We start from the raw sequence: 13,293 nt of genomic DNA, 5'->3' as shown, positions 1-13,293 counted from the left end.
GCAGATTACGAGAAATCTTTGGCAAAGGATGCAAGAAAAACAGCAAAGAGTTCTTTACTTATGTAAACTCTAGAAGGAAGAAGATGAATCAGATTGGTCCACTTGATATCGATGGTTCAACTGTTGATGATCGTGCTCAGGTAGCTAACAAACTAAATGAATATTTTGCATCGACATTCACACATGAGGAGTTATTCAGGGAGGGGAATGCCAGAGGTGTATTGGCAGTAAGCTAGATAATCTTGTAATAACTGAGAGTAAAGTGGAGGAGAAATTGTTGAAGATAAAAACAAAAAAGGCACCTGGGGTAGATCTATGCAGTTATATTAAAGGAAGCAGCAACGGAAGTAAGCAAACCCTTAGCCATAATTATGAGAGCTTCCTTGGACCCAGCAGAGGTACCCATAGACTGGAGATGTGCAAATGTGACCCCAATTCACAAAGGAGGATCAAAGGCTGACACAAGTAATTATAGACCTGTGAGTTTATCTTCTGTTCCAGGAAAATTAATGGAGGCACTGGTTAAAGAAGCACTGCAGGATCATCTAGACAAGACTTCAGTTATAGCTCGGACACAGCATGGTTTTGTTAGAGGAAAGTCTTGCCCGACCAATTTGATTGGATACTATGATGCAGTCACAAAAGAACTGGATGCAGGGAATAAATTTGATATTATATATTTGGACCTTAGAAAGGCTTTTGATACTGTTGCACATGGAAGACTGCTGCACAAATTGGAGCAGTGTGGCATTGGAGGCAAATTGCTGCTATGGATAAAGGGATGGTTGAGAGGGAGAAGACAGAGAGTGGTAATCAATGGACACTGCTCATTGTGGACTAATGTTATTAGTGGGGTCTCTCAGGGTTCAGTGTTGGGTCCATTATTGTTTTCTGTATTCATAAATGATATTTATGATGGTATATCAAGCTTAATGTCCAAGTTTGCAGAGGATACAAAGGTTGGCAGGGTTGTTAAGGATGCTACTGACGCTATGCTGCTGCAACAGGATCTGGAAAGGTTGAGCAGATGGGCTGAGAGGTGGCAAATGAAGTTTAACATTGACAAATGTAAAGTACTACATATGGGAAACAGCAACCCCACAGCAACGTATCAACTCTGTGGTACTACACTGACAGTGGTAGAGAATGAAAAGGACCTGGGAGTAATTGTGCAGACAGATATGTTCTCTGAGAAGTGCAGATGGGCTGCAAGGGTAGCTCATGGTGTCTTGTCAATGATATACAGGAATTTTTCTAGCAAGGATAAGGAGGTGATTATTCCCTTGTATAAGGCAATGGTCAGGCCAAACCTTGAGTACTGTATACAGGTCTGGAGGACTCATTTCAAGAAGGATGTAGAGCTGCTGGAATGAGTACAGAGAAGTGCAACAAGATTAGTGAATGGAACAAAGGGTTGCATTTACGAAGAAAGGCTTAAGTTTTGCAAATTACAGTGTCTGGAGACTAGGCGAAATTTGCCTTTAGCCAGCGGGTAGTTGGTTGGTGGAACCAACTTCCATCCCTTATTGTGGAAGTTGATAGCCCAAATAAATTTAACGCTCAGCTGGACAGATATTTTGAACGAATGGAGGGGTGAAATGGAAGTGTTTTTTTTTTTTTTTTTCTGGCTGATGCTGCATAAGCCTGCTTTCTTGCATCATATGCCTCTACTAATGCTAATGCTACATATTGTTTTTTTTTAATTTTTAATAAAACATTTTAATCTTTAAAAAATGTTGTGCATTTTATTTAAAATGAATACTTCTGAAAATGAAAAAGCAAAGTTGCAGTCATAAAATATAAACATGAAGCTAATAGTCACTTCTATTTTCCAGTTCAGAGAACGATTAAGAGCATAAAATTCAAAACTTACATTTGCCCACATAATGTGTTTTGTCAAAAAAAAATAAAGGAATAAACAGATAATTTATAATAATAACCAAAGCAAGAGAAACCATTTTACATCAATAATAATGAGTCATAACACCCATTTTATACAATAATTAAACATAAAACAAAGAGGAACTACTTTTCATTGCAGATTGTAAGATCTGAAAATCTTACAAAAATAAAATATTTTTTTTGACTTCTGAAGTTAGTTTTCCTTTTTGGATTCTTGCCGTTGGGAGAAATGTTAATAGCGTCAGTTCAATAAACAAGAATTATCCAGTAAGGATTGTAAAACTTAAAAGGTAGGAAGAACGAAAAACAGAAAAATTAGCTTTACATCCGTCAAAAACAGAAAACTGACGGAAAATACTATAGCAAGCCCAGCAGGTGGTACGGCGCAACAAGTTTATGAGGGGTCACGCACCGGAAACGCATATGGCTAAACGCACACACACAAGCCTCTAAAAATAGACGCGATGGTCTCCAGTGACACATTTGTGGTTTGTCTGTAGTGCTTTTGAGACAAGCTGTGATGACCCAGAAGGAGTTGTTTTGATACATTCGGCCTACATGAAAGAGCTCAACGGATGTCAACAGGTAGGAAATAAAAAAGGAGAGGGGTATTGTGAATCACGTGCCACAGGGCTGGCTGACCTGCCAACAAATGAAAGGATAAAAATGAAGATAGGAAGGAGGAGATTGGCAGAACCACTGTAGGAAGGCGTGACAAACTCGGAAAAATTGTGGATGGAGACGGACAGATGAGAGTGAGGGAGTGTCAGTGAGTTGGGCAGTAAGATGAGAGTGAGTCAGTGAGTTGGGCAGTAAGATGAGAGTGGGTCAGTGTCAGTGAGTGGGGCAGTAAGATGAGAGTTGGAGAAGAAAAGAAAGGAATGAGTTTTTTTAGATAGAGTAGCCGGTGGAGAAAAGTGGCTAAGTTTAATGTGTAGTCAGTATGAGGGGTAGATAAGCTTTAAGTGAACAGTTAAGTCAGTGATCTAATAAGTAGTGAGAGAAGTAGTCGAGTAAGTGGAAAGATGAAGTTGAGGTGCAGAAGTCAGTCAAAAGTAGACTGAGTTTTGAAGTGAGAGATGAACACGTGCCATAGAAAAGAGGGAAAAATTTTCAAGATCCTTAAAGTAGATGAGAAGGAGTCAACTCCATTATGAAGGAACGAGATTGCCTGATATTCTGAGAGCAAGTACGCTGGAGCTGATGAAATCCGAAGCCGGACAAAAAGAGTACAGCCATTCTGATCAGATGAAATTAATGCGTCCATAAAGAAATAAAAAGGTACCCAGGAAGGAATCCAGTATCTTATATCGAACGCCCCCAGTGATTGTGAGATGCGACCCAGATAGAAAGGATCCCCTACTCGCTTAGAGAAGGATGTACCGTGAAGTCTGCCAAGTTATGTAAGTAAGTGATTAGTTTGCTTAAGTACTCTCAACATCACACCGACTATAGGCACTCGATAACCAATTTATCAGAACTTTTGATTGAACACATATGTATAAGTATAATAATATCTCAAAGGGAAGAGAAACTAGAAAATAAAAATAGCAAACCTCGAACGGAAGTAGCAAACCGCGGTAGAATCAAAGAACAGTGGAAAGAAGGACTTGCGAATCAAAGTGGAGAAAGGGCAATTAAACTGAAAGAATCAAACAGACTCCAGCAATTATATTTAGTGGGAGGATTAATTGATGAGTACATGGGATGGGAATAGTTTTAGTGAAGCCCAAAATATATATTTAATTAATGTACATAATTGTAAATATTTGGCATCAGAAGGTAGTATAAAATAAGTGGTTGTATATTAGAGAGATGTAAATAGATGTAGGTGGTTAAATTCCAGGGAAGGTGATGGAGTATAGAAAAAAAAAAAAAAAAAAATGAAAAAAAAAAATTCCACACAGGTATAATTTTTTTTGGGGGAGGAGCGGCAATTGTAAGATCTGAAAATCTTACAAAAATAAAATATTTTTTTTGACTTCTGAAGTTAGTTTTCCTTTTTGGATTCTTGCCGTTGGGAGAAATGTTAATAGCGTCAGTTCAATAAACAAGAATTATCCAGTAAGGATTGTAAAACTTAAAAGGTAGGAAGAACGAAAAACAGAAAAATTAGCTTTACATCCGTCAAAAACAGAAAACTGACGGAAAATACTATAGCAAGCCCAGCAGGTGGTACGGCGCAACAAGTTTATGAGGGGTCACGCACCGGAAACGCATATGGCTAAACGCACACACACAAGCCTCTAAAAATAGACGCGATGGTCTCCAGTGACACATTTGTGGTTTGTCTGTAGTGCTTTTGAGACAAGCTGTGATGACCCAGAAGGAGTTGTTTTGATACATTCGGCCTACATGAAAGAGCTCAACGGATGTCAACAGGTAGGAAATAAAAAAGGAGAGGGGTATTAATAGCGTCAGATGAAATTAATGCGTCCATAAAGAAATAAAAAGGTACCCAGGAAGGAATCCAGTATCTTATATCGAACGCCCCCAGTGATTGTGAGATGCGACCCAGATAGAAAGGATCCCCTACTCGCTTAGAGAAGGATGTACCGTGAAGTCTGCCAAGTTATGTAAGTAAGTGATTAGTTTGCTTAAGTACTCTCAACATCACACCGACTATAGGCACTCGATAACCAATTTATCAGAACTTTTGATTGAACACATATGTATAAGTAGTACTTTATTGTAATGAATAAGTTAGTGAATGTTATGAACTGAAGGACATTACCCAGGGCAAGTCAATATATATAAATAAATTTTGGAAGGGAATAGATATAAAATTTTTGAAGTGATTGATACTTGTTAATATTTGGTTAAATAAGTGAATGACTAAGTATGAATTTTGGAAGGGGATAGACGGATGTCAGTAACCCCCAAATGTGCAAGTAGTTAATTGTAGAAATTTGATAGTATTGATTACCTAGATTAGAGAAGGTTGTAGGCTATAATCTGTTACAAACCAGAGTAATGATTTATACTGAAATTAAGAGTATCGGAGCTTTATCAATTTGGAGTAGGAATTGTTTTGTAATGAAAGGAGAATGTTAATAGATTCTTTTGAAAGTTAATTGAACTCAGGAGTAAGGAAGTAGAAACATTTTGTTAGTTTAAAAGAGGAGATAGTTGTTTATGATTTATGTAAAGGAAATAGCCCTCCTTGAGTTTGCTCAATAGGCAAATTACTTTGCTCATTTACATTCTGTTATAAGAAGATGAAATTAAATCTATTTGGTCATGAGTTTAATAAATTTCTTTTGTTTGATGTATCTATGTAAAAATGTCCAATAAACTGATTTTTCTTATACAGCATTTGTGTGTCTCTTTGTTGTTCTGTGTAAGGCCTATCCAAAAGGGAATTAAACACATCAAGGAGATTTTCCCCTAGAACTTGGAAATTTTCTGTAAAGTATAGTCAGATGCGCAAGTGGGGAGTTATTATAAAGGGGAGTTGTTAATAGGGGAATAATAAATAATATATAAAAATAAAATAACATTTTCATAAACACCCCCCCCCCCACAAGATGCAACAGAAAGTAGTTCCATAACACAACAGCCAATGTACCAATTTCAAACTATGTGTGAGCAACATGTTGTTTAAGAGATGCTGAAATTGAAACTACCATGTGAAGCAAATGGAAAAATAGTAACTATTTGCATGGTAACTTGCAGGTTCTTTGCATTTTTAATTCCAAGTTAACAATAATTTTTCACTTCTAAAACAGCTGGAATAAAAGTTTAATTATACCTAAGAAGGCAGAAAAGAATTCAGATTTTTAAACAAAATTTAACCATTAATGCACAAGTTACTTTTGAAGGGCATCTGTCATGCTCTGTGTAATTGGCAAAAGTTGTAAGTGAAGACAGGAGCAAAAAACAAAAAAAAATGGCATGCAAAAGCTTTACACCACCACCACCACCACTGCTAGAACACAGTTAAGAATTAGTTTAAATGAATTTATAGCCAGAAATGGCAGATTTGAAATGAAAATACATTTTCCCATTGCCCATATAAAATAGTTTTGAAAATTTATTGACAATGATTTCCAAAAAACAGAAAGCTGTGTTAGATGTTTCCATGGCAGACCTTTGCATCTCAGAATTTCCTCCAAACACACATTCTCAGAAAGGGGTAGTTGTAGGTCTGTGGGATGCCACGTGACTTTACTGAGGACACCATGTTGGACAGCCATCCTATAATAAATTTTGAAATGGAAACTTAGCCAATAGCGTATAGAAGACTCTACAGAGTGCTGCCTGTTTAGAGTTCTTATTATAAGTTATGGCATATATCTAAAAGACATTTAATTTTCTTTGTGTGTGTGTCTGCATGTACAGCTCATTCTAAAAGTAAATCCAAGTTATTTAGTAAAGCACTACTAAGTAACAATCATTGGTTTATTGTGTGAGGGCACTATTGGAGGATATTACATAACTGGAGAAAGTGAAAGTTTTGCATTTCAGTTTGTCACAATCCATGTTTGAAGTGGCACTCATCATTACTGGGAGAATAAACGTCATGCTGTATATCAAGCAATGTGTTTTTATAGTGGAATCACACTTAAAACATTTTCCATACCAAACCCACAGTATGCAGCATCTGGAGACTAGGCACCTGCGAGGTGATCTGATTGAGGTGTATAAGGCCTTGAATGGTTTGAGCAGGCTCAATGCTGACGGGATACTTCTGCTTGCTCAGACTAAGAATCTGAGGGGGCATAGATTCAAATTGAGGAAAGAGTTGTAGTGATTGCTGGAACAGACTTCGATCTGTTGTTGTGGAAGTTGATAGCTTAAATAAATTTAAGGCAGAACTAGACAAACATTTGGAGTGACTGGATGGGTGAAATGTGAAGGGTTTTTTTTTTTTTTTTTTTGGGCTGATGCTGTATAAGCTTGCTTTCTTGCATCATATACCTCAACTAATGCTAATGCTTCAGTTTCAGGATTGGGGAAAACACAAGACTAATAGATACAGCCAAAATAGTCACTGGCAGAGGTGAAAGCAATTTTTGCACTGCTTCTGTTGGAACCTGCAGCAGCCTGGAAAGCAAAGTGTCAGGGATTTCAAGCCCTGCTGTGGGTCATCATAGAACAAGTGAATACATGGGCTGTGTTGGGTAACTAAGAGTAAGAACAGGTGCATGTATACTTGCATGTACTTTAAATAAATTTTATGAATTTGAAATATATTTCAAGTCATCAAATGCAGAAACTGTAGGGATATTGGAGACATGGTGTCATTCAGACATAAGGAATGAGAATTTATATATTGGAAGTACATTGTGTACAGAAAGGATATAGTGTCTGGTGTTATAGGTCTTGTGGCCCTGGGGGTTCTCCAACCCCCGCAGTGAGCTTTTGTGATGCAAAACAGACTGTAAAGGCCAGAAAAGTGTATGTATGTTACTGTATAGTGTAGTGTAGTGTAGTGTTAAGGTATATTGGTCCATTGTTCATCTGGCCTCTTTGCCATTGGGCCCTTGGAAGACCAGGGTTTCACCATTGTGTCCTTTACCACATGAAGGTGAGCCAGGCAGTAGGATCACGTAAGTCTCTGGTGGGACAAACCCTACAATGCGTAGGCTTGCCAGGGAGGGCCCAAAGAATAAAAAAGGAAAAAATTACTTTATTGGGAATGAGCACAGGGGATGACAGTTTGAGTCTTGGATAAATAGGGAGAAAGGTAAAGATGATAGGAGGTAGATGATAGGAAAGCTTCTGCCAGGAAACAGAAGAATAGGGGATAGAGGGACACCCCTGCAGAGGCCACCTGCCCTCAACAGGAGGGGACTGTTTAGAGTAGTAATAGCATTTAGGGTGGTAGGGCCCACCAAGAAGAAAGAGTGGGAGAGGGAGAGGGAGAGGCAGCATGCTTGGGTGAAAGAATGGGAAAATAAAAGTCATAGGGCGCAGAGGGATAGGGAAGATTTTCTAGATGGGTTATCCTCACCATAGTCAAGTTGGGGGGTATCTCTCAGACACAAGGGACAACACCTACACTCCAGACAGTCACACACCTGTCATGCCTACATGTACACAGCATGCTTTTTTTTTATTAGGTATATACATAAACAGACACACAGATGCAGTTGCATGTTTTCACTTACCAAATTCCCAGACAGTGCACCTGGATATGGAGACCACACCACCATTTTATTTCTTTCTTTCTTTTTTTTTTTTTTTATTAACAAAGCATGTTTGTTGTTTGTTTGTTATCTGGTTTTTAGGAGGATTAGCAAGTAAGGCCATATTGCTCCGGGGATATGCGGTGGTCATTCTTTGACCTTTCCGCATCCTCCGTATTTGGTGGGCACGGGCTCAAACCCCAGTCTAATCTAGAAGCGTGTTCTACGCACTGCTGCTCCTGCCCACCTGGCTACGGAGGCACCAACAAAGCATGTACAACTCACTTGGTTATCACATAGCTTACACACATAAATAACTCATTCGCTCTACAAGTACATGACTTAGTCTGCATTTGAAATATGGGAATTTTTATTTCTTTTTCTTTTTTATATATATATATATGTTTGGATATAAACATGTTTGTATTAGCAATGATAAATGATGCAAGAAAGCAAGCTTATACAGCATCAGCCAAAAAAAAAAAAAGAAAAAAAAAAAGACACCTCCCATTTCACCTATTCATTTTTCCAATAGTTTTTCTAGTTCTTCTTTGAATTTTTTAAATCTGTCAACTTCCCAGAACAACAGATGGAAGTTTGTTCTAGCAATCAATCACCTAGGCAAACTTCCACACATCTATAATGCAACCATCTTCCTCAATTTGACTTTGTGCTTTTGCATTGTGGTCTGAGCAAGAAGAAGAATCCCATCAGCATCGAGCTTGCTAAATCCATTCAAAGCCTTAAACACCTCAATTAGATCACTTCGCAGGTGTCTAGGCTCCAGATGCTATGGTATAATGCCGACCGGGCTAGCCGAGTGGGTAAAGTACCTGCCCGGCAACCCAAAGGTCGTGGGTTCGATTCCCGCCTCGGGCTTGGATCAAAGTACTGCAAAAACCTTGGGAGGTGCAATATGGCCACAGAAGCCGATGCGCCAACAACTACCAAATCAAAAAAAAAATCTATGGTATAATCACCTCCTTTTCCCTGCTAGCAAAATTCATGTATATTGTTGACAAAAGCCCATAAGCTGCCCTGGCAGTCTGTCTGCATTGCTCAGAGAACTTCATATCTGACTGCACAATTACCCCCACGTTGTTTTCATTTTCTACCACCCTAAGTGTAGTAACACACAGTTGGTACATTCCTCTGGGGTTACTTCCACCCATATGCAGTACTTTACATTTGTCGAGGTTAAACTTCAGTTGCCACTTTTTTAACCCATCTCCCCAAATTATCTAGATCTTATTGCAGTAGCACACTGCCATTACTGTCATTAACAACCCTGCCAACCTTTGTATCATCTGCAAACTTCAACACTAAGCCTGATATACCTTCATCAATATCATTGATAAATATAGAAGACAGTGGGCCCAACACCGAACACTGGGGGTACTGCACTAATAACATTAGTCCATGAAGAGCAGTGTCCATTGATTATATTCAAGAATACATGTTTAACTGGACTTTCCCATTCATTCAGCACGCTTTTACATTCATTTACACTCATTACAGCACTTTGAATATAGACTACACACTAGTTATTATTATATATATATTTTTTTTTGATGAGGCTAAGGATACATAAATACAACAGCCATACTTTGAGTCTTTCCAGAGTGAGGGACTTCGCTCAGACATAAGTGATGCTGAATTTGAATACGGGGAAAACAATGTATACGGGAAGGATAGAGAGGACAGAAAGGGTAGAGAGGTTATGTTCTTAGTTAAGAAGCATATTTAAACTAAGGAAGTTCATACACTCGACATGAGTCACCAGTGCAATGTGGAGTTAGTTTGGTGTGATATAATCACTGGGAAAACAAAATTGAGAGTAGGAGTGTGTCATATGAGTAATGACTGTAAGGAGTATACCAAATAGCTATACAGAGAAATAGAGTGGGCCAGTAAATCAGAATGACTTATAATTGGGGGATTTTAATTTTCCATATGTGGACTGGAATTTGTGGCCTGGTTACTCACACTAACAAGACTTTTGTAGATTTCTTGAATGACTGTTTTCTACAGAACCATAGTAGAGAAGGCAACAAGCTATAGGTCTCAGTTAGAAAAAGACTAACTGAGTGGTAGTGATTATAGTGTACTAATGTGGAATTTAATTAAAGACATAACTACTGCCAAGGGTAAAGGAAAGGCTTTTGCTTTCTTAAGGGTGACTACACTGGTCTCATGCAGTTTTTAAATCCTGTGCAATGTGACAAACTGATGATTTCACCAACAACAAATTCTAAATGGGAAGCATTCAGGGATGCATATAAATCATCAGGTGATACTGAAGCCTATGGTAGATATTAATTAGGCTGTAATCAAGTCACAAAGGAAGTTAGGCAAGCAAAGGCAGATTACGAGAAATCTTTGGCAAAGGATGCAAAGAAAAATAGTAAAGACTTCTATGCTTATATTAACAGTAGAAGGAAAGGGTCGAATCACATTAGGCCACTTCGTGTAAATCAGTTAACTGTTGATAAACCTGCTCAGGTTGCTGACAAATTGAATAGGTATTTTGCACCTACATTCACACATGAAGGAGGAGATGCCAGAAATTTATCGAACTCTAATGAAGAGCTCAATGACTTTGTGATAACAGAAAGGAAAGTGGAGGAGAAATTTTTGAGGATGAATATAAAAAAGGCATAAGAGACAGATGGAATCGATGTGACTGTATTAAGGGAGGCAGCAAAGGATTTAAGAAAAACGTTAGTCATAATTATGAGAATATCTTTGGATTCGGGGAAAGTCCCTATGGATTGGAGATGTCCAAATGTGTCCCTAATTCATAACGGGGGATCAAAAGGTGTCATGAGTAATTACACATCTATTAGCTTAACATCTCTTCCAGGAAAAATAATGGAGTCGCTGGTTAAAGAAGTAATGCAGGATCATCTGGACAGGAAAAGAATTATTATTATTTATTATTATTATTATAAAAAAATTCTCGAGTTACCCTGAGAGAGAGAGAGAGAAGTAGAAAGGAATCACCAAGAAAGAGAAGAATGATGAAGAATGACATCCAGCTCAGGACCCTGGGTTTGCCAAGCCCATACTCACCAGATGTGAGCCCCCGGGGTTAATATATATATACTGCAGTTACAGCATGGATTTGTTAAGGAACAGTCTTATCTAACCAGTTTGATAGGTTACTATGATGCAATGCCCTTTTGATACTGTTGCACATAAAAGAGCACTGTGGCATTAAGGGTAAACTACAGCAATGTGGCATTAAGGGTAAGTTACCGCTATGGATAAAGCGATGATTAAGTGGAAGAAGACAGAGAGCGGTTATCAATGAGCACTGCTCTTCATGGACTAATGTTATCAGTGGAGTTCCACAGGGTTCAGTGCTAAGCCCATTGTTGTTTTCAATATTTGTTAATAATATTGATGAAGGATATATCAGCCTTAATGCTAAAATTTTCAGGTGATACAAAGGTTGGCAGGAAAGTTAATGACAGTAATCAGAGTGGGCTAATGCAACATGAACTAGGAAAATTGGTTTGGTGGGCTGAGAAATGGCAGTCGAAGTTTAACATCGACAAATGCAAGGTATTGTATATGGGTAGCAATAATCCTTGAGTAACTTTTCAACTGTGTCGTATTACACTCAGGGTAGTGGAAAATTAAAAAAGCCTGTCTGATAATTGTGCAGTCAGATATAAAGTACAGATATGCTGCCAGGCCAGCTCATGGAATTTTGCCAATGATATACTGAAACTTTGCTAGCAGGAGGTGATTATCCCTTTTCACAAAGCCATGATTATGCTCCAACTTGAGTATTGTATAGAGGTTTGGAGGCCTCACTTTAGGAAAGATGTAGATCTGCTGGAACAGGGTATAGAAAAGGGCAACCAGATTGTTGAAGAGAACAAAATGGTGTTCTTACCTAGAAAGGCTTCAGCTTTTCAGATTGCAGCATCTGGAGACTAGGCACCTGCGTGGGGATCTGGCTGAGGTGTTTAAGGCCTTGAATGGATTGTGCAAGCTGAATGTGAATGGCATTCTTCCTCTTCTGTGAATACACACACACACACACACACACACACATGAAGGGACATAAATTTAAGTTGAGGCAGAATGGTTGCAGGATAGCTGTGTGGAATTTTGCTTTCACCAAGTGACTGTTAGAATAGGCTTCCATCTGTTGTTTTGGAAGGGGATGGTTTGAATAAATTCATGGAAGAACTAGACAATTTGTTGGAGGCTATGGATGGGTGAAGTGTGAAATGTTTTGTTGTTGTTTTTTTTCTGACGTTATGAAAAGCTTGCTTTCTTGAATCATTTTAGTATTAGTAGAAGAATTCAAGAAAGCAAGCTTATACAGCATCAGCAAAAAAAAAAAAAAAAAAAAAACACCCCTTTCCATTTCACCCATCCATTCACTCCAAAAAAATATTTGTCTAGTTTGCCTTAAATTTATTTAAGCTGTCAATATCTATAACAACAGACGGAAGTTTGTTCCAGCAATCAACCGCCCGCTAGATAAAGACAAATTCCAGCACATCTATTCTACAACTGTCTTTCCTCAATTTGAATTCATGTCCCCTCAGGTGATTAATTTGGGCACGAGGAAGAATCCCATCAGAATTGAGCTTGCTCAAACTGTTCAAGGCCTTATACACTTCAATCTAAGTACTTCTGTTAGTTAAAATTTTAAACATGGTATTCCATGGATCTTGAGATCCTTGCTCCTCAACAAAATTTTTCCAACCACTTATTATTATTATTATTATTATTATTATTGGTATTAGTCATATGGTGCAATAAAGCCTGAGGCTCATGAAGCCCCAGTCAAAAAAAAATTTCTGAGTTACCCTGAGAAACAGAGAGAAAACAAGAGTCAGAAGTATAAGGGGAATCACCAAGAAAGAGAAGAATGATGATATCCAGCTCAGGACCCTGGGTGAGCCAAGCCCATACTCACCAGATATCTTAGCATTACTGACAGCACCAACATATAACTTCCTGTGCTACCTGTACAAATTGCCATAGTGGTTTTCAAGTTCTAAATCACCTAACCTGCTGTATCTTTGATACTTTCTTCTTAAACTTATAGTCTCTTTATGCATCCGAGTAATTCTTCATTCCACCAGAAAATAGGTCTTGTTACAAAACACTTTATCTTCATGGACACTTGACATGATTATATCAATATATCAGTCAAAGTCTTTACATATTCACACGAGTTCAATTTAAGCCAGTCAACACCAGATATTAAATCTAAGTATTTTTCATTAAATTT

Source organism: Mastigoproctus giganteus, chromosome 12 (genome assembly GCF_048544385.1).
Source record: "Mastigoproctus giganteus isolate SK-2022 chromosome 12, ASM4854438v1, whole genome shotgun sequence".
NCBI lineage: Eukaryota > Metazoa > Arthropoda > Arachnida > Uropygi > Thelyphonidae > Mastigoproctus > Mastigoproctus giganteus.
This window is presented reverse-complemented; position numbering follows the sequence as displayed.